Raw genomic sequence first — 22,788 nt, forward strand, 5'->3', positions numbered from 1 at the left:
CGACCCCGAACCCCACATAGCCACTTTTAGCCGTGGCACCTAAGGGGCAGAGCCCCTCTTTTGGGGTTGGGTGGGGGCCCGGGGCGAAGCACCCCGCCCCCTTCACAAACCTTCGTAGGGGGCTCTGTTGGACGTCAGAAGGGCCGCGGTCCCCGCAGTTCCCTGCACTGCTTTCCTGGAGAACGGGGACACTGGGTCAGCAGGGTTAGCATCAGCTAGGGCCCCTGCGCCCCCGTTTTCTGCCACCATAGCACCTATAGGCCTTTTCCCAGCCTCCATAATAAAGGCTAGGGTTGTTGCTTTCCTCTGGCCCAGGAGCCCACCCAAACAAGGGTGAGTCCCTGCAGCGTCATGAGAACGGTTTCAAATCCAAACTTTAAAAATTGCTGGTTTTAGAAACAGCCGAGAGTTAGTATTTTTCTTTCTTATGTCTATGACTCTTGTACGCCCGTCTATATGGGTTGAGATTTTCATGGAGAATAAATGCTTTGTAGAAATTTTTCCTCGACGAAAGCCGGGGGCAAGGAGTAGTGGTGGAAGGGCCGGTTATTGCCAGGTGTGTTGGCTAGAGGCGCAGGGCAAGTCCACTCAGCTTCCCCAGGCCTGGGGAGGGAAACAGGAACTCTCCCTGACCGGTCTCTGGGCGCTGAAGAGTTTCTACACTGTGTGCTCCCCTTTGGACTCTTATGGGAGGAGGAAGGGGATGGAAGGGTCGCGCGGGCCAGCTGGATCAGGAGACTCGTGTTGGGGTGAGTGGGGCCCTGCATCTCCGTCCATTCTTTCGCCGGGCTTGGCGAAGAGCGAGATGGAAAGATTGCGTCCGAGTAACGACTGAGGGTCCGGAGATAGCACTGGGTGGAGAGGGTTGGGGGCGGCATGGGAGAGGCAGTTTCCGAGGGCAATTCCGCCTGAAATGATTTTGATTGGGGTTGCCCGTGTCCTTGGTGCTGAAGTAAGTGCCTAAAGCGCCTTCGTAGGTTCACTTCCCCGGCTGGGGCCTGCCTTGCCCTTCTACCCTGAACCTTTGCCAAAAATGGCCCATCTCCAAAGCAGGTGCCAGAATGGAGCCTGCCAGACACTGAAAACCTTTGTAGATGGGTTAGGTGCTAGTTTACTGAAGATAAGGTGAAGGAAAATGTAGCTCCCCTTGGGGGTGCAAATAAAGCATATATATGCAAGTACTCACGGTGAGAAACATGAACTCTCACGTATACATCTAAGATACATGTATGTGTATATGCACACAAATATAATTTACATGTAAATACACTCATCCATTTTCAACACCATCATGTGCTACAAGTTACACTTTTTTCCAGAACTTTTTTGTAATTCATCTTTTTTTTTTTTGGACACCTCTGGTTTTTCTGAACTCTTCAGAACCATTCATTTTCACAATCATCTGTTCCAAAGCCACAGAACCTGTGGATTAAAGTGTTTGGTATTATGCTGAGCAATTAAGTGTTTATACATATTTTAATTACAGACAAAGATAGTTTAGAAAGAGGTAAAATTTATATTGATACAAAAAATGTTCTTAAAGGAAGTTTAAACAGAAAGAATTAATGAAAAATTTAAAGAGAACAATATGTTATATAGAAAGTTATAATAGAAGAAAGTTATAATCTGAAGAAAATACGACTAAGATATATCATAATGCCGGTAGTTTCAAATATACTGGTGGTATATGGTTTGTGGACTCCTTAAAGATTACATATGTATTTTTCAAAACATTAATATCTATGGCTTTTCTCTCATAAAGTGTATGCTCATCGTAAGAAATTTAGGTAATAGAGGAATGCATAAAACCAGAGAAAACCATTGTAAACAGATTTTCTTTTAGGGGAACATACATGCATTTTAAGTGGATTGATCTTGCATTTGCATTATATAATTTATCATTAATGTCATTATTAAGGGTTGCATAATATTGCACTACATGGATAGAACATAATTTATTTAAACAATACCATAATAATGAACATTTATGTATTTCCAGTTTTTTGCTATTACAGACAATTCTGCAAATAACATATTTTTTTTAAAGATTTTATTTATTTATTTGAGAGAGAGAATGAGATAGAGCGAGCATGAGAGGGAGGAGGGTCAGAGGGAGAAGCAGACTCCCTGCTGAGCAGGGAGCCCGATGCGGGACTCGATCCCAGGACTCCAGGATCATGACCTGAGCTGAAGGCAGTCGCCCAAACAACTGAGCCACCCAGGCGCCCGCAAATAACATATTTGAACAAACATTTGTGCACTTGTTTCATTGTATTCTTAGAACAAATTCCTAGAAGTGAAATTGTCAGTTCAATGGGTAGGTACATTTTAAACATAAGTATTAATGAAATATTTATTGGAAGAACACTATTTCCAGATTGTGCTACAGAAAATGTGTACCAATATATACCACTATAAATACTGAATTAGAATGTCAATGTCCTTATACTATCACCAAAATTAGGTTATTAGATTCTATCAGTCTTTTAAAAGTATTTTCCAATTGGATAGGCAAAAAAGAACATGTTTTCATATATATATTGGTCATACTTATCTCTTCTTTTGTGAGTTTCCAGCCTTATTTTCTCTTGGTGTGCTTATATTGTTTCTTATTTGTAGGAGCTCTTTGTATAGTAAGGACTTCGTTGCATATGTTGCAATTTTTTCTTGATTTTTTTTATTTTTAAACTTTATGGTATTTTATGCTGTATAGAAAATTTCAATTTTTATGTAGTCAAATATATATATGTATTTTTTTCTTTAGTTTCTGGCATTTATTTCAGTATTTCACCCCTCTATATTGAAAGATAATCTACCATATTTTATGGTTTTATAAAAGATTATTTTTTAAACTCTAGGTTATACTCCCATCTTCCTTTTTTAGTAAATTCATTGCTAGATGTAACATTCCATTGAAGATCGTGTTGTAAGAAGTAGTTATTTATTTTTAACTCAGATTTGCAGAGGCTTGTCCTCTATGAGAGGTAACACATTACTCAGTTTGAACCTTTTAACATGATATATTTAATTTCTAAATACTTAATGTGTTTTTTCTTAAAATGCTGTATAGTCTGTAGTATTTTTAAACTAGTTAGTATGTAATCTTTTTAAAAAGGAGCTATTCTTTTTGTAGAGTATTTTTTTGTATAGAGAAAATATGACAAAAGTCCACTTTTTAGCCAAATTAGGAATTCATGTCATTGAAGTTCATAAGAATGTGCACACATAAGGTTGGTCAAATACCTTAAAGAGAACAAAAAAACCCACATACTATTTTTTTGTCCGTTATGGATCAAAGTAACTTTTTCCACAAAAATAAAAGAATGGTTATTGGGGTATTGATGAGCTATCCTATATTATTTTCTTTCTGGGGTTTAAAAACATTTTAGAACAGCCAAATGGGAATAATTTTATTGTTTTTATATAATGAATTCTAAAATATAGCTGATTATAAAAAAATTGGGATCAATACCAGAGTAGAAAATAAAACCCTCTAGTAGGCTCTGCTCCACAGGTAACCATGAATATTAGTTTGGAATAAACACCTTTAGATTATTGGGGCACCTGGGTGGCTCAGTTAGTTAAGCATCTGCCCTTAGCTCAGGTCATGATCTCTAGGTTCTGGGATCAAGCCCTGCCTGGGGTTTTCTGCTCATCAGGGAGTCTGCTTCTCCCTCTTCCTCTGCCCCCTCACCCCTCACGCACACGCATTCTCTTTCTCTCTCTCTCAAATAAATACAATCTTTTAAAAAAACCTTCCAGATTATTAAATTCATAAATAAAGACACATTTCATTGAATGTAAGATGTTGTCAATTGTAAGATACATTTTAAGTTTAGAAATGTGAAAAATTGTGCATCTTAAATTTGGTGTATCATAAATAGAATCATATTGTATCTATTTTTCTGTTATTTTTTCCACAGAAGACATAACTATCTTCCCATCTGACACATGGAAGTATTGAATTAATCAACATCCCACTTAAGTACAGATTCTTTACAACTTTTTAATAATAAAAACAATGCTGTATTGAACATTCTTTTAATATACCTCTGTGTAATGGTATTATTTCCTTAGAATAAAGTCCTAAACGAAATTGGTAGATTAGGGAGAATGCACACTTTGCATTTTGGTACATGTTGTGTGTTCTCCAAAATTCCTGTAAAAATTTTCCCTGCAGAAAATAGCGCATGATTCTTCATTCATGCTAGAGATAATCAAACTTTTCCATTTTCCTCACTTAAGGGGCAAAACAGATATCTCACTCTTTTTAAAATTCTTGTTTCTGTGATTTTTTTTTAAAGATTTTATTTATTTATTCATGAGAGACAGGGAGAGGGAGAGAGAGAGGCAGAGGCAGAAGGAGGAGCAGGCTCCCTGCTGAGCAGGGAGCCCGATGCGGGACTTGATCCCAGGACCCTGAGATCATGACCTGAGCCGAAAGCAGGCACTTAACCATCTGAGCTACCCAGGCGCCCTTGTTTCTGTGATTTTTATAGAAATTGTGCATCTTTCCATATGTCTGTTGGTTATTTATATTTCTTTTTTTGTGAATTACCTATTCATGGCCTTTGCCCAATTTTTTTTGAGTTTTTAAGAGTCCATTTTATATGAAAGCTGTTGACCCTTTGTTGCTATTGTTTTTAGTCACAAATTGTTTTACGGTTTCTTTTTTCTGCACAGAGGATTTAAATTTTCATGGAGACAAATCTGTCCATCTTTGTGATTTTTCACCTTGATATTACATTTAGAACAATACCCTAGTTCCCCATCACAAGATTATAAAAATATTCTCTAGTGAGAGAGCACAATTAAATTTACTAAGGAGTAGAACTTAGAACCATATTGTATTTCGATAGTCACCAATTCTGCTTCTAATAGGATCTAATAGGTTTTGTCTATTTGTGTTGGTAGATCTATCAGTCAGCTCCAGCAGGGGGTGGGTAGTTGTAAGTAGAGGGGCCGAAGGAACTGAAGAGGGGCAATGATCACACTGGTTTCATTTAATTAATATGTCTAACATTTTTGTTTTACCTGTTAGAAATGGGAGTTAGTAAATTCAGTCACAAGAGAAAATAGTATTTGGGAGATTGGAAGGGAGATTGACTGATTAATCATACCTTTTTTTCATACTTTAACATAAATTAGAGTCTTTTCAAAGACAAAATTAATGAGAATATGTGAAGATGTAAATAATCCAATTATTAAATATAAGTTTAATTGGAGCTTGTAAAGTTAATTTTCACAATATTTTTAATTCAAATGGATAGCTGAATCCCCCAATTACCTTTTAACTTGGATAGCGTTGCTATCCATGCTTCAGACTTCCTAGCTGATCTCAGCAGTTTTTGACTTATCTAGCAATCTGACAGTCTGGTTATCATGAGGGTTAGACACCCCTCTCACCGCCCCCCCCCCCCCAATTATTAGATGCTTGAAGAGTTTTTGCCTCCTGGTGACCTGAGTAGAAATATAATTTTCCAGTTTGGCATTAGAATTTGTTGGTGAGGAAAAAGATGTTGGCATTAACCAGGCCTTTTTTTTTTCTGAGCCCTTTTAAACATTTCATTGGTGAGGAGAGTTTTATTTCATTTTCCTTGCTAAGGCCACCTGCACTATGGATGATATTTCTTAAACACTCTGATAAATCACAGTTCCAGGATGTTGTGGGCCACTACTATATCTTCCTTCTTATTTCATATTCCTCCTGAATAATTTTGATTGTAGAATCAGGCAAAGTACCCTTGTTATCACCACACATATTTTTTGCTGCCATTCTGCACTTAGCAATGATTCTCCAAGTAACTAAAGTGTTACACCAACAGTCAGTGTCTGCTGGTCACTGTTTTGGGTGTGGGTAGGAGAATGATAATCACTCCAGTATCTCTCCTTTCTCACTTTTCATCCATCTGCCTTCTAGTCTAGACACAGGAAATAGCCTTCTGCTTTTTAGGAAATGTCAAAGATGAGCTGAGGTCACAGAGTTTTTTTTTCTTCTGTGGACTAAAACTTTATTTTGCCCTATAAATTTTAATATACATATGTAATTTTAAAATTTTGGCTTATATGACATTACCACAGGTTAAATTGTTTATTCATTCTTTCTCTTATAGTCATTGCTGTAATAGAATTATATGTGACCAGTAGGCATATATAGCACTTTATGTGCACTTAACACTATTTGATAGTTATATAGGAACTCAATTCATATGCCTATCTTTACTAAAGTTCATTTAATCATTTCCTGACTGTATCAGAATCATTTGGTATCTTTTTCCTTTTATTTCAGACCCAAAATAGCAGCAGCTTTACTGAACTCTGACTTTGACTTTAAGAACTTGATGAAGGAAAGTAGAAATATTAGGTAATTTCCCATTTATTTCGCCCTGGTCTCTCTGTAACTCTGGCTGAGCCATTGCTCTAAATAGGGGTGAGAATCCCAATGGTGAATAAGGCTGCTGGAGCTAGTGGTGAACCAAAGCCAGATACTCAAATTATTTCTTGGATTCCCTTAAATTTAAGGTTAGGAGATAGAAGAGAGAGTCAGGTTGCAGAAATGTGATAACCAGAGCTCAGCACCACAACTAATTAGACCCAGAATTAGTGGTCTCTGGTTAAGAGGGTGATTTTCTCCAAAGCAGGCCAGCTATGCCAGAGGACTTGTAGCGTTTGTTGAGTCCGGTATTGCCCCTAGGACCTGGGGACACGGAGAAAAAGATAAGGACATATCTCTGTTCTTGGAATGTAACACTTTTTCAGGGGTTAGTGTTACGTATACAACTCAGAGTGATACCATATGTCAAGGACTATAACAGAATCCTGTAGAAAGTGTTCTTAAAGCCAAAGGAGAAACAGATTGTTCAGTGAGAGGCTTCTCCAAATAAGTCACTAGGAACATTGTGAGGATGTGTTTGGAGATTTGCCAGAGATTTCTTTGTGGGGTAGTTGATGGCCTCAAGTTGGGCTGGAGGCTGAGGGTTTGGATTTGAAGCCTGGCTGCCATGTTTAGCACCCTTGTAAGCTTGGGCAAGTCACTGTACCTGGCTGAGTTTCACTGAATTTTTTTTTAAGATTTTATTTATTTATTTGTCAGAGAGAGAGAGAGAGAGCGAGCACAAGCAGGAGGAGCGGCAGGCAGAGGGAGAGGGAGAAGCAGGCTTCCCACTGAGCAAAGAGCCCAATGCGGGGCTCGATCCCAGGACCCGGGGATCATGACCTAAACTGAAGCAGACGCTTAACTGATTGAGCCACCCAGGCATCCCATGAATTCTTATTTTAAGAGCGAATAATATTAGTGCCTACCTTGTTAGGGTTGTTGTGGGATTAAGTAAAACATTACATGTAAAGCACTTGGTATAAGCCTAGTGTATAATAGTCTAGTTTGTTTATTTTGCCTTTCTAGAATTGCATGTAAATCACTCTGGACAAATGATTATTCATTCTATTGTCAGAGCTTTCAGTGGTAAATGGACTATATAAACTCTCTGTCTTCTGAATCTGTATAATTCTCCTAATTTGGAATTTTCTCTTTTAATATAGTTTAAATCCCAACCTTCTGTTTTTTACCAATTCTCATACTATCCACAAACAAAATAGGCCCAGTCTGGCATTGTCATGACTGTAGCTTTGTTCTTTAGTACTCTGATGTTAAAGCAAATACATATTTAATTGTATAATTTCCTTCCTTTTATGTGTATAGAACTTGTGTCTGTTTTGTGGCACTTGTAACCATATATTATTTCTCCCAAATGAACATGTACATTATTTATTTTTTTATTTTTTAAAAATTATTTATTTATTTATTTATTATTTGAGAGAGAAAGCATGTGTACATGCGTGGGGGGAGGAGTGGAGGGAGAGAGAGAGTCTTAAGCAGACTCTGGGCTGAGTGCAGAGCCCGACATGGGGCTCGATCTCACAACCCTGAGATCATGACCTGAGCCGAAACCGAGAGTCGGACACTTAACCGACTGTGCCACCCAGGTGCCCTGAACATGTACATTTTTTAAGAGAAAGCTTATGTCTTCTTAATCTTATCTCTCATAATGTCTTAGATAGTGCCTTCCACATCATGGGCACTCAGTTAATATTGACTGAATGAAGGAATAAATGTGGATGCATGAAGCTTCCAGAATAGATGCTGTGATCTAGGCTGCTCCCATAGAAACAATCTCTAGAATAGGAGAGATTATAAAACCTGGTGTATGTTCAGAGAAGAGTGGTTAAGATGGTGAAAAGATGGAAAACCACAATTACACATGGAATAATTGAAAAAAAGAGAAAGTTTTCAGTTTGGAGAAGAAAAAAACTTATAATGGGGGACCTGCAATGTAGAAGGTAGGAAATAGTTCTGATATTGGAACGTTGTCATGTGGAAGAGGGAATTAATTAGTGACCCCAGAGGAAATACATAGGAACAGCCTCTGGAAATTATATGGAGAAAGATTCTGACACAATGTTAAAAAATAATTTTCTAGAGGCGCCTGGGTGGCTCAGTCTTTAAGCGTCTGCCTTCGGCTCAGGTCATGATCCCAGGGTCCTGGGATCTAGCCCCACATCGGGCTCCCCACTCTGCGGGAAGCCTGCTTCTCGCTCTCCCACTCCCCCTGCTTGTGTTCCTTCTCTCGCTGTGTCTCTCTCTGTCAAAAAATAAATAAAATCTTTAGAAAAAAATAATAATTTTCTAACAATTAGAATGACTCTCAGGTGGCTGCCTTGAAAGGGAGTGAGCTTCCTGTCATTGTAGGTGTTCAAACAGATTCGGTGCTATCCGTTGGGGATGCTGTAGAGGATATACAGATTTGACTTATTATTTTTTCAACTGTATGATGGTGCAAAGCTATATGCATTCATTAGAAACCATACTTCCAATTCGAATTTTGATCTTTTCCCGGGCTAGCAATATGTAGTATGGTTCTCTCTGGTGATGCTGGGCAGCAGCAGCGAGTCACAGCTCCCAGTCAGCCACATGATCATGAAAGTGAACAACTGATACTTACAACTATTCTGTTTTTCACTTTCCGTACAGTATTCAATAAATTACATGAGATATTCAATACTTGATTATAAAAAAGATTTTGTGTTAGATGATTTTGCTCAACTGTAGGCTAATGCAGGGACATTTAAGGTAGGCTAGGCTAAGCTATGATGTTCTGTAGGTTAGGTGTATTAAGTGCACTTTTGACTTACAATATTTTCAAATTATGATGGGTTTATCAGGATGTAACACCGTCATAAGTGGAGAAAGATGTACCTGCAAAGGAATTGGAGTAGATGACTCCCCAAATCTTTTTCAAGTCTCATGGTCTTTACTTCTATGTATATTATTATAGTATTGTATATGGTTACCCTATATTAAATATATACATTAATGTATACATTGTATATGTAGATATATAAAGATATATATTCTCATTATCACAATAATGCTTAAATTAGTGAAGGGTGAAAATGACTTTTCAAAAACTTGATCTTGATTACTTAAAAAATATTACTAACATGTTTTTTGCTTGAGGACACCAATTTGTAAAATATTATTCTGCATGAACACTATGTACTTAAATGCAATAAACAAGTTTAATAATGTTGTTAGCATCTCGGGGCACTAGGGTGGTGCAATCAGTTAAGCATCCTACTCTTGGTTTCAGCTCAGGTCATGATCTTAGGGTTGTGAGATCGAGCCCCACATGGAGCTCCATGCTCAGTGCAGATGCTCAGTGCAGAATTTGCTGGAGATTCTTTCTCCCTCTTCCTCTGCTCCTCCCCCTCGTGCTCTCTCTCTCGAATGAATAAATAAATCTTTAAAAAAAATGTTGTTAGCATCTCAAAAGCAAATAAATATTATTTCAGTTTCTCAATTAAATCTAAAAAGAGGAAAGAAGTAAGTGACCCAGAGTCAACTTGTCCTGATTCAAATGAGTTGTGAGTTCAGGACTACATCACCACTATCGCCACCACCATCATTACTAACATTTATTTAGCATTTTCTATGTACCTAGCTGTTTTAAGCATACCACATGTATTAACTCATGTACTTCTCCCAACAACTATTTATCTGTGAGATAGATACTGTAATCCCCAATTTATTTTTTTACATTTTACTTTGAAATAATTTCAAACTTATAAGGAAGTTGCACATGTAGCCCAAGGAACTTCTGGGTGAAGGATAACTCCCATATATTCTTCACCCCATTTTCTCCACTTGTAAGTATTTTACAACATTTGTTTTTTCATTCATTCATATTCTCTTTCTCTTTTTTTTCTGAACTGACTGAAAGTTGCAGATGTGATTCCTAATTAACCCTCAATACTTAAGTATTTTCCCTAAAAACAAGACACTTCTGTATAACCACAGTATTATAACGAAAATGAGGAATTGAACCATTAAAATTCTACCATCAAATCCACAGACCTTATTGAGAATTTTCCATTTGTTCTAATAATTTACCTTTTTAAAAAGATTTAATTAATTAATTAATTTATTTATTTATTTATTTATTTTAGAGAAGAGAGGGAGAGTGTGTGTGTTGTGGTGGGGGGGGGCGGGCAGAGACAGCAGGGCAGAGGGAAAGAGAGAAGTCTCAAGCTGACTCCCTGCTTAGCGTGGAGTCTGCCGGGACTTCATCCCAAGACACTGAGATCATGACCTGAGCCGAAATCAAGAGTCTGACGCTTAACTGACTGAGCCACCCAGGCACCCCTCCAATAATTTACTCTTTGGAAAAATATTTTTTATTTCTGGTCTAGAATCAAATCCAGGATTATGAGTTTCATTAATTGTCATGTATCTTTAATCTTTAATTTGTGACAGTTCCTGATTCCTTCCTTGTCTTTAATAATCTTGACATTTTTGAAAGTTCAGGCCATTTTGTTCAGCTCAGGTCATGATCCCAGGGTCCTGGGATAGAGCCCAGCATCGGGCTCCCTGCTCTGCGGGCAGATTGCTTCTTCCCCCACCCCGGCCCCGCCCCCGCTTGTGCTCGGTGTACTCTCTCTCTCTCTTGCTCTTTCTCTCAAATAAATAAAATCTTTAAAACAAAACAAAACAAAGTTCAGGCCATTTTGTAGAATGTCCCTCACTTTAGGTTTGTCTATGTTTCTTCATGATTAGATGCAAGTTATGCAATTTTGGCAGGAATATGATAGAGATTTTGTGTTCTCAGTGTATCTAATTAATAAAGATTTGCAGTTGATGTTAATTTTGATGACCTGGTTACGGTGATAACTTCTTCACTGTAAAGTTATTAATTTTCCCTTGGTAATTAATAAGCATTTTGTGGGAAGATTCTTTGAGATTATGTAAACATCCTGTTCTTCAGCAAACTTTCAGTCACTTATTTTATGATTCTTGCTTGAAAAAATTATTACTATGATGATTACCAAACGGCAATTTTTCCAGGTCCACTTTTATTTTACATTTATTAGTTGGTATTTTATTATAAGGAAGAGTTTTCTCTTTTTATTTATTTGTTAATTCATTTATTTACATAAGCATGGACTTGTAGATTTCTGTTTTATTCATTGGATTTTAACCCACTGTCATTATTGATTTTGATGCTAAAATTGTCAGAGATTTGGCTGTTCAAGTCCCATTCAAGCCGGTTCTTGTGTTCTTCTGACATCTCTATTTTATTCTTGGAGTACTTTCTGGTGTAAGATGTTTCAGGCTTATCTTGTTTCTCTTATTCTTACCCAACCATTTCAGTCATTTCAAAAGCAGTTCTCCAGGGAGCCATGGTTCCTTTTAGTAGACAATGCAAGATCTGGGTGCTAGGTGTGGTTATTAATAATGGGATGTCATTGCTTTTAGACCATTTTAGCAGACAGAGCCAGGAAACTCACAAACACATATGCACATACATCTGTATCTATTTCTATACCTAGTCATCTATTCATATTAAAACCCATGAGTTTAATATCTTCACCTCCCCTACAAATACCACAAGGCTCCTTCTAGTCTTCACTCTTTTTCTATTTGAAATTTCCTTTCTGATGATAAGAAATTTGGTCCCCCGTTATCTTCAATATTTAATTATCAGCTCATTCTCCCTTTATATAACTAATACCCTGGCCTCATGGGCCACCTTCTTGGCCCCAACTCCTCCTCAGACCCAGTCCTGGTGGCCCCATCAGCCTCCTCCCAGCCTTAAGTCACACAGCTAGAAAGTGGTAGAGCAGGAAGAAAAAAAAACCCTGCCAGTTATTTGACAGAGAGCTTTTTATTGGGTCTTCAAGCCTAAGGGCATCTATTTGTGAAAATGCTCCTGTGAAGAGGCACAAGGAAAAGGGGCCCTTGGGCTAATGAGATGAAGATTTAAGCAGGCTGAGTAGCAGTCCTCAGGGATGTCCCTTCTGTGAGAAACTTGGAGAATGAAGGGTGGAGGGAGCCAGATGCTGCCACCTGCCAAGACCCACAGTGAAGGAATTCTCCGAAATTGGTGTGGTTCAGGGTTCAGTCAACTGCCTTCTCCAGCACCACTAATATCCCACTGTTTTGTTACTATGTCTAAAACACATTCCATTAAGACAGAAACTTATCACTGTGCTGTATTTGTAAAGAGGGAAATACTGCTTTTATTAGCAGCTTCTTAAATTGAAATTCTAGGAGATGGATGATACTGTCTGTTGTTTTAGTGCTGACTTCATTTCCTGGTCCAGAAGATCAGAAATCTGTTTGTATTTTAGAAAACAGCATGAGGTCCATCTGTTCAGGTCACATTTTCCCACATTAACACAAAGATTTATGGGGTGGTAAACTTATGTAAGAAAAACCAATCGTAGTTATATTATTTGCTGCCGTTTGAATTGACATTATTTTTTTGTTAGCCATGAAAATATAGTAATAAACACACACATGCACAATGAATTAATTCAAACACCAAGTGTGATAAAGGAATCCTCCTTAGTTTATGTAGTATTTCACCTCTGTTTTGGTTTGCATTCTAGACATCATCCATTCAAATTCGCTCCATAATACTGTTTATCCACAGTTTTGCTTCCAACAGAAGGTACAGACAGACGTACAAGAGCTATATTTGGCTTCCTGGGTGACTATTCTGGTCTGACTGAAATACAGTGTAATGTTTTTTTTTTTTTCCCTCTGATGAAAATAGCTTGATTTCCCCCCGCCACACCCCCAGGTATATGAAATAAACACATACTTAGGTAGAAAATGAAACAAAAAGTAATAAGAAGAAAGTACTGAAAAATGGAAATTCTGCCATCCACAGTATAAATTGTTTTATATTTAAAAAATCATACCATGAATATTCTTTTATACCTTTCTTTTTACTTGACAATGTGACATGAAGTTTTTTTATGTCATCCTGTCTACGTATATATTATCTTTTTGGATGACTGCATAATATTGCATTGATGTTTTCATTTTACCAGTCCCCTATTAGAGGGTAATGAAGCTATTTTCAATTTTTTTATTGTGTGAAGAAAGCCATGATGATTATCCTTGCATGCTATCTTTATGTACTTTACTAGTGATCTCCTTGGGATATATTCCTCCTGGAAATGGCATTGCTGGGTCAAAGAGTTCACACATTTAACATTTTGATACATGTTGCTGGTAAAAGTAACTCTTAATAAGATGGATTATATATACAATGCTTGTCCTTCATATACAATGTCCCTGCCAATGATGGGACTTTGCAAAGTCTCTTTTCAACTTTGTAGTAGCATTATATATATGTGTGTATATTCTCTAATTTTAAGGGAGTGATTTTAATAAATCTAGGTATGCACCTTAACCAACCAGGCGTTGTCACGTTTTACTCAAAATATGATTTATGGTTTGGTTTGAAGCAAGATGACATTTGGTCCATTTCTTGTTTTTTCTCATTTGAGTTTAATGAATTATAGTATATGGTATATGTGACTGAGTTGTAATTTCACTGAGTGATGTCTATAGTATGAAGACTCAGTTATGATTAAATGAAACCAAATTTGTAAAATTTTGATCTAATTCATTTGGCATTTCCATAAGTCTTAGCCTCAAGAGGGATTTCAGGCTTGGCTTTCTCATGGATAAACAGCAGCAAGAACAGGGTAAATGTGAGCAGGTGGTGCATGTAGCGTTTCAGGGATTTGAGAGTAGACTCTATTGATCCTCGGTGTTCCTTTTTTTGTTCAGGGACTGGTGCAAGTCCTGGGGGTGGGGGTTGGTAGGCTTCTTTGAACTCACCTGGGCTGTTTGATCCTTTCTCATGAGAATTAGGTAAGGAATAAGCAACCAATCATACTTTAACAAGCATATCAAAACAGCCCTATAATCTGTTTTACATTACATTTAATTAGCATCTAACCTAATTGGTGGCTTAACCATTTATGTACATATAAAAAAGATCATGGAAATAGAAAAGGATCATTTTATTCCTGCCCTCCCCCTTCTAACAATGGCCCCCAGCCACTCTTAACAGATTCACTCAGCACAACTGATTTTAAAGGTGCTGATTCACTGCTGACTGATTCTGCCTTTTTTTTAAAGACAGTAGGAAAGTAAGTGGTAGATGATAAATATGTGTTCACTGAGAATGTCATAGTGTATGCAAATTGATAGGTCCACTGCTTCAGAGATTAGAAAAGCTCTTTCCTGGAAAGGAAAGTGTCTATTATAAATGGTGAAAGACTCTTACATTCCAGCAAGTTCTTAGCTGCCAGCCGACATATTCATCACAGTGTGCCAGAATGGATTTTAAAACGGTACAACATAAATTGCTTTGCTCCAAATCAGGCATCATTGCCTTCACACAAGCCAAATCAACCTGCTTATTTGAAAACGGCCAAATAAGGCTTTCTTTCAACCTCAGTTAACTTTTTCCTTTCCTGGTGTGCATGGTTCATTACAGTCCACCAAAGTCATCAACCACAATTGAGCACAGGGGAGCCAGGCTCCTCACCTTGATTTTGCCTACACAGCAACAGGCGCAGTTGCCCCCAAGCTGATGGCAGGAGAGAATGTTCAGCCTAGCTCTAACCAGACTGATAACTCCTTTCCCAACTTGCCCTTTTCCACCGCTTTCCCTTTTCCACTTTTTGCTTTCATTTAGTTCTTTTTTTTTTTTTTCCCTTGGTCTTTGTCCCTCCCACAGCTAGCTGTTGATTCCTAGTGGCTCTCAAAACAGCTGATAACCGCCGACTATCCCTTCACTAACTTTTCGCTGTAGAACTGTCAGCTGAGTCTCCAGCTCACACTTGGGCTAAGCCTCCTGTTTGGTGCATCTCGCCCATTTCTCCTTCCTACCTCTCCCCTCACCCCACGTCCATCCCATCAAATCTGTCTCCTTACTTCACCTCATCTCCACGTCTCTTAGCTGCAATTTTCTCCTCTCCTATAACCCAATCTGGCATAGCCCAGCAAAATCCTCAGGTCTCTCTCCTAAACTCTTGTATCCCAGCTTAGCCCAACTCTTCCCAGCTCCCTCGCTCCTCACAGCCTGGCCCACTCAGCATCCGATATTCACTGCCTTTCTTAGATCAACTAAGCAGCCTTCATCCCCAGCCCAGCCTGCTGTACCACAGGCTGCAGCCTGGCTCAGCCCTATCAAAGCAGCCCTGACCCACCCCCTCTTGGGCAGCTTCTGCTTTTCAGCCCAGAATAAGGATTCTTTCTCACCTAAGTATCCCTCTTTTAAGCTTATGTTAGCTAACATGCTGAGGAGCTTATCATTCAGCCCATGTGCCCCAAATCTCTTCTAGCCTGGAATGGGCGAGCTGTCGTGCAGTTCTGGTGCTGTTGTGCATTTATTAGCACTGCAGGCAATGACCCTCACAGAGGATGTTACCTCATTGACCTGTCATCAGCAAAGTACAGTGATGATGGTGGATTTGGACTTATTCTTCCACATTCCTCCCTTGATTTTTCTAAGCAAGAAGATGAATTTGTGAGATGGTTAGCAGGGTCAGGAGGTGCAGTCAATGGCTACAGAAATGAAAGCTAGCTATTGCTACAGCAATACAGAATTGAACCCTATCCAAGGGCTGGACTAACAGGGTCAGAGCGCCAATACCAGATTCTAGACTTGGCGTAAATTATTTTCCCTCAAGAACAAGAGGCTTATGAGTAGGGTGAAAGACTTCATATCCTACTAATTTTTGAGCCGAGATGTTTCTTACTGGTCGGTAATGTGAACATAAAAGTCAGAATTCATCCCTAGCAACCCCCCAAATAACATTTTCAGGGTAAATACCCAAGAGTTTCCACCTACAATCATGTCTACAAATCATGGGAGTAAAACTCAAGTTTATAGCCAATTTAAAGTCCATTCGAAAATTATAACAGGGTTGCTGGAAGGGATGTGGGCAGGGGATGGGCTAAATGGGTGATGGGTATTAAGGAGGGCACTTACTGTGATGGGCACTGGGTGTTATATGTAAGTGATGAATCACTAAATTCTACTCCTGAAACTAATATTACACTATATGTTAAGTAACTATTTTTAAATAAAAACTTAAAACATTATAGAAACTAAAATTGTATTCTTTGACTCCAAAAAATCAAAATCGTGGAAGATAATCTCTTTTGGCTAGTATAAATGAAAAGTACTAAGTAATTAAGCAATCATATTTAACACCATTTAATAAAATGTCATAATACTCTGGTAAATATTCGGATAATGTCTTTGAAGTGTTTTGAAATAAATGAAGATAGAACCCTTATTTCATAAAGCTATGTCTAATATATTAATATTTATTACTCTTTTTTAAAATTATTTATTCATGAGAGACAGAGAGAGAGAGAGAGAGAGAGGCAGAGAGAGAAGCAGGCTTCCCGCGGAGCAGGGAGCCCGATGCAGGACTCGATCCCAGGACTCTGGGATCATGACCTGAGCCGAAGGCAGACGCTTAATCATCTGAGCCACTCAGGTGCCCGGTATTTATTACTCTTAAGAGAATTCAAAGTATAGCCACCAAAACATTCTGAGAATGGAAAAAATGGTAACACCAATAATTTTTTGTCTTTTATATTCCAAATACTCAATGCCACCCTTTAGTAAATACCCTCACTCCATTCATTCAGTCTGATTTTATTGCCATTTTCTTATTTTTTTCTTGCTGGAGAGTTCAGGATCAGCTTCAAATGACAAGGAGATATGAAAAATGAGGTTCAAGGGCTTTCCTATTTTTAGATTGAAAATTCTCTGATGATGTAACACAAATGGAAGTTCTCTCAACCCAAGAAATTTGCAGAGGTGCTGACCCGTGTCGCAGGTGAATCCTTGCTGCTTTATTCTGACAATTCTGGGCCAGCATGGGGCCAACAGAGACTTCAGGGGCAGCCCACATCAGGATGGGTTCCTCAGGGATCTGGAACCAGTGTCCCCAGCTCAGAGAGTCCAAATTGCAGCTGAGTGACAAAGATAACGGTCTAAGGACCATCTCAAAGGTGAAATCAGAATAGAAATAGGAGAATGAACAGCATAACTTATGAGAACTGATAGCATGATGGGAAAAAGTTCAAGGAGCAGCTGTAGAATGCAGTTCAGGACTGAGCTTTGTTTTGTTCTATCAACATTTATTAAATGTGTTTTATGTGCCAGGAACATAATTATGAATGAGAACTCTCTTGTCTTCATGGAACTCACAGGCCACAAGGGAGATTCTGACTTTGGCATGACCCTTTAGATGGTGTCTGAGTCTACTGAAGGAGTGGACATCGCAGATTAAAGGAGCCACCTTAGGCTGTGCACAAACCAGAAAACTTGGGATGTGTTGACAAGTCCTGCCCAGCATGAATGTGTGAGGAGGTGGAGTCATACTGTGGCAGCTCCCCAATTCTCCGTGGCTCTGAGTCTTCTCAGAAAAAGCACTTTAAAAATTAGAGGTCTTGGTGATTTTTAATACTTGTCCCTTGTCCTGGAATTTGCTAGCTGGGCCTAGATGAAGATTTGAGTAGAAGTGTTTGGGAGAGTAGACAGAGTGTGCAAGGGAGTTATAAGAAAACAAATTGCCTTGATAATTGCATTTCCAGAGAGCTATCTAAGTAATCACATAAAATTTAAAAGGTCCCAGTAGAAAACGGCTTGGAGGAATTATTCAGATTCTATTCTAATTAGCAGCCCTAAGTCCTCGTTTACCACAATTGACATGTATTTCTTCAGTATGAGCTCAAAGTGCTGTCTACTCATCTTTAAGGAGATCTTATGTTAGTATTACCCTAGACTGCCAACCAATTCTGGTTGATTCTTTCAAAAGTCTACTCTAGTTTTCTTGATAAATTGTAGGCTATTTTCCCCAAACAACAACTACACGAGGAGCAAAATGTAGGCAAATTGTCTGCTATGAATTACTGTTATACACCATCCTATCCCATCAATAAAAGAATTAAGAGCAACTTAAGGAATTATCTTCAGTTTTGATTCATTAGACCAGCATTGTATGAATACTTTTCCATAAATTTCAAAATATTAATGTTTTATTAGAATCTGTATTAAAATAATATTGTGACAAGCAGAGTAGGCAGGAAAGGTTCCTGGATTGGTGGGATTCAATTTTAAATATTACATGGTACACTAATGTATCTGTGTATCAGACAAGGTTTAGTTACAGATAACAAAAATCACTCTACCTCTTTGAATCAGAAAGATATAATACAAGAAATCAGAAGTTTCCAAAATCATAAGAAGAGCTGGAGGAACAGATTTCAAGTTGGGCCTCCAGGCATACTTCCTTGAATGCATGATTTTTTTATCCTTTAAAAAATTCCTAATCTAGCAATTCATAAACTGTGTATAATAACCTTCTTGCTATAGACACAGCAGAGAGAAAAAGAAGTCTTTCTTCTGTGCTAATGTCAAAATCTCCACAGTATTTGACCAATAGGAAGAAAGCAAGCTAGTATTTATTGAGCACCTGCTATGTACTTTTGATCTGTATTTTCATTAAATCCATGTTAATAACCCTTCCAAGTTGGTAATATCAACCAATATTGCAGATGGAGAAACTAAGGTTTAGAAAGGCTAAGTGATGTATGCACAGGTAGAAAATGATGGAGGCAGAATTAAAATTCAGATCTGCTGCCTCCTGAATTGGTTAAATTTATTGTCCAGTATTGGTTATTAATCCAAAATCCTATTTGATGGCATCTAACCAAAGTTCTGATTCAATATTTAATAACTATATCCACCAGGCCAGTTAGCTCAGCCATTAAGAGATGCTTTATAATTCACTTTTTTTCTAGATGATCCATGAGGATGTGGTTCTTAAAAGCAACATTTCAAACAGTATTTCAGGGGCAGGCAAGCCAGCAAGTAGTTTCTATCTTAGGCAAAAATAATCTTGTCCATGTCACTTGAACTTTGTAGTCTTATCCAACGTTTTTCTAGACCTTAAGAAGATCAAAAATTATTTTCTAGGAACACTCATGGTTTTACATGCAGGCAGTTCTTTTGTCCATATTTGTACTAAGCATGTGGGTCTTCTAAGAATACAAATCTGATCTTCAGACATTCACAGAATGATGGCGTATGAGTTTTCTGTTCGCTGCTATAACAAATTACCACAAACTTGATGGCTTAAAACAACAGGAGTATTATGTTACAATTCTGTAAGTCAGAGGTCCAGTATAGATATCACATGGTGTTGGCAGGGTGTATTCTTTTCTGCAGACTCTAGGGAAGGATCCATTTCCTTGCCTTTCAGAGGCTGTCCACCTTCCTGGGTTTATGATCCCCTTCTGTCTTCAATACTAGCAACAGCAGGTTGAGTTCTCACATTGCATCACTCTGACCTTGCTTCTGTTGTCACATCTCCTCTGACTTTTCTGTCTCTGTCTTCCACTTTTAATCACTTGTGATTACATTAGGCTCAATCAGATAATCCAGGAAAGTCCCCTATTTTAGGGTCATTTGATTTGAAGCTTAATTCCATTTGCAACCTTAATTCCCCTTAGTCATATAAGGTAATATATTGACTGCTTCTGGGAATTAGGATGTGGATATTTTGGTGGGGGTGTATGGGGGAGGCATTATTCTGCCTACCATGGATGATTACTTTGCATTGTAATATAGAAGAAAGGGCTTGGGAAGGCAGACCTGGATCTGAATTTTGTCCATACCATCAACTGGTTATGTCACTCACTAACTGGCAAGTCACCCAAACTCTCAGAACCTATTTCCTCATATGTAAAATGGAGATTATAATACCTACTGCACAGAGTTCTTTTCTACCTTTAAATGAGGAAACAAAGTTCTTAGTCACGCCTGGCACAGAGATGGGGCTAAATAAATATAGCTATCATTATAATTAGAGAATTTAGAGCCATATTCAGGGCCAAACAATCCAAAAGAGTATGTCCCAGGTGCATGGAAGCATCTGTGCTTGGTATTTCCTGTGGTTTCATTTTTCCTTTAATTGATGGTTGCCTCAGGTCCTTTCAAAACCAAACAGTGTATCGATCCTAAATAAACACACAAAATATGAATGAAGAAGCACTTTATTTTACTTTTAGTCTCAGCTAGTTTCTCTCCATAAGTGATGTTCTGAATGGAGAACAAAGAGACAAACATGAATAGTCTTGATTTATCTCCTATTTTTTTTTTTTTTTACAATTTTCCCCTGGCCACCAAAACCCATTTCTTCATTTATATTCAGTGGGAATACTTCAAAATTTTTATCTGTTCATTTTCACATATGTGGCTTTTCCCATGATGGTTATGGATCTGTCCCTGCACAAAGGATCAGTGGCAGCTGGTCATCCCATTTGTGTTTTTAGCTCTCAGAAAGCTAATGAGTGACCTATTGTGTTCAAAGCCCTTATTAACTAGCCATTAAAGATGATGTTATAGAATATTTAGTGACATGGAAAAATATTTGCAATGTATTGATAAATAGAATGGGGAAGTTATAAACTGGGATATGGTGTTTGATGCCATTTTTGGAAAAAATATTCACAAATAGAAAAAGGCTTGGAAGGATCAGTAGTTATCTCTGGGAGGTAGAATTATGAATGGTTTTTATTTTATTTGTTTGCTTTCCCACATTTCTGAATATTTCTATAATAAAAATATATTGCTTTTGTACTAGGAATAAACAAAAAATAATTTTTTATATAGAGATCTGATGGTGGTAGATAGCTCCTGAGTCAGAAGCTTATTCTGAGCAGGCCTAGGGAAGCTTGATAAGGGACTGCTGTGACTTTGTGGTGGTGGGGTTCACCTGACTTGGCCAATTTGTGAGGCGTGCACTGGGAAGCAGGGACATAGCAGTTAAGTTCAGCCTGGAAATGCTGAGATATGTATCTCCAGCACCCTTCCTCTTTGATTGACAGTGGTTTAATTAAGAAAAGGAGATACACATTACTTAAGGAACACCTCCAGTTAAGTCTGAGAAATTTAGTATTAAAAGAAATATGGGAGATCTATCAGCAGAAATAGAGCCAGAGGTAGAGACGCTAAATAAACAAATTTTCTTTTAAAAAAAATTTTTATTGTTATGTTAATCACCATACATTACATCATTAGTTTTTGATGTAGTGTTCCATGATTCATTGTTCGTGCATAACACCCAGTGCTCCATGCAGAACGTGCCCTCCTTAATACCCATCACCAGGCTAACCCATCCCCCCACCCCCCTCCCCTCTAGAACCCTCAGTCTCTCAGAGCCCATCGTCTCTAAACAAGTTCTCTTAATAGCCAAACTGCACACTATAATGTTTTATTATTATTGAAATATTATTAAGGACTTTAAAGTGTTTTAGTGGATAAGTTTCCTTACTTGAGTTATTTGAGCCATTTAAATTCGTTTATATTATTACTTAATTTTGTTCTTAACAAAATTTGCTTCATTAAAAAAATAGTCCACTCATTCATTCAACAAACACTTACTGAACACCTGTCTCATGCCAAACACTTTGCTAGGTGCTGAAGATCTAAAAATCGATAATACCTAATTTTAATACCTGTGGCGTGAAAACTCTCACAGGTTTAGAGGGAGAGAAAGACAAAAACACAGTTATAGTTCAAAGCAATAAATTCTATGATCGAAGGTATAATGAAAGAATGAGGGTGGGCATCTAACTTAGATGGAGATAAGAGGTAGGCCTAGGGAAATTTTCCAGAGAAGGTGATATTTAACCTGAACCTTGAAGAATGCGCAGGAATTTACGAGGTGAAAAAGCAGGAAAAGAGTATTCCATAAAGAAGGAATAGCATATGTAAAAACCCAGAGGCATGCAATACCATGACATTTTGGAAGAGTTTCCTATAGTTTGAAATAGCCAAAACTTTTGTGCACGTGGAGGACAAGAAGAGGATGAGGCTGTGATAATTTGTTTTATGTGTCAACTTGGCTGGTTGAAGACTATTTTACATGTTTCTATGAAGGGGTCTTTGGATGAGATTTACACTTAAATCCCTGGAATTGAGTAAAGCAGATTGCTTTCCATGATGTGGGTGGGCCTCAACAAATCAGATGAAGGCCTTAAAAGAAAAAACTAATATCTGCTGAGAAGAAGGGAATTCAGATATTTTGAGTTTGAACCGCAGCTCTTCCCTAGGCTTCCAGCCTGCTGGCCGACCCTGAAAATATTGGTTTTGTCAGGCACCACAGTCACATGAATCAATTCCTTAAAATAAATCTCTGTAGGGCGCCTGAGTGGCTCAGTTGGTTAAGTGACTGCCTTCAGCTCAGGTCATGATCCTGGAGTCCCGGGATCGAGTCCCGCATCGGGCTCCTTGCTCAGCAGGGAGTCTGCTTCTCCCTCTGACCCTCCCCCCTCTCATGCTCTCTCTGTCTCTATCTCATTCTCTCTCTCAAATAAATAAATAAAATCTTTAAAAAAAA

The 22,788-nt window shown here is 38.1% G+C and overlaps 1 protein-coding gene across 3 annotated transcripts in view; it reads left to right on the forward strand.

Moving 5' to 3' along the window:
- The window catches only part of SLC35G2 (solute carrier family 35 member G2), a 40,875-nt gene that overhangs the window by 303 nt on the left and 17,784 nt on the right, over positions 1-22,788 (forward strand). Inside the window, exon 2 of one of the 3 annotated variants that reach the window (XM_031034973.2) lies at positions 3,924-3,985. The exons of the other annotated variants lie outside the window; for them this stretch is intronic. The gene's annotated coding sequence lies outside the window, so the exon portion shown is untranslated. The remainder of the gene's footprint in view (positions 1-3,923; positions 3,986-22,788) is intronic. 3 annotated transcript variants of the gene reach the window in all.

Source organism: Leptonychotes weddellii, chromosome 1 (assembly GCF_054177405.1).
Source record: "Leptonychotes weddellii isolate Sample4059 chromosome 1, ASM5417740v2, whole genome shotgun sequence".
Taxonomy (NCBI): domain Eukaryota; kingdom Metazoa; phylum Chordata; class Mammalia; order Carnivora; family Phocidae; genus Leptonychotes; species Leptonychotes weddellii.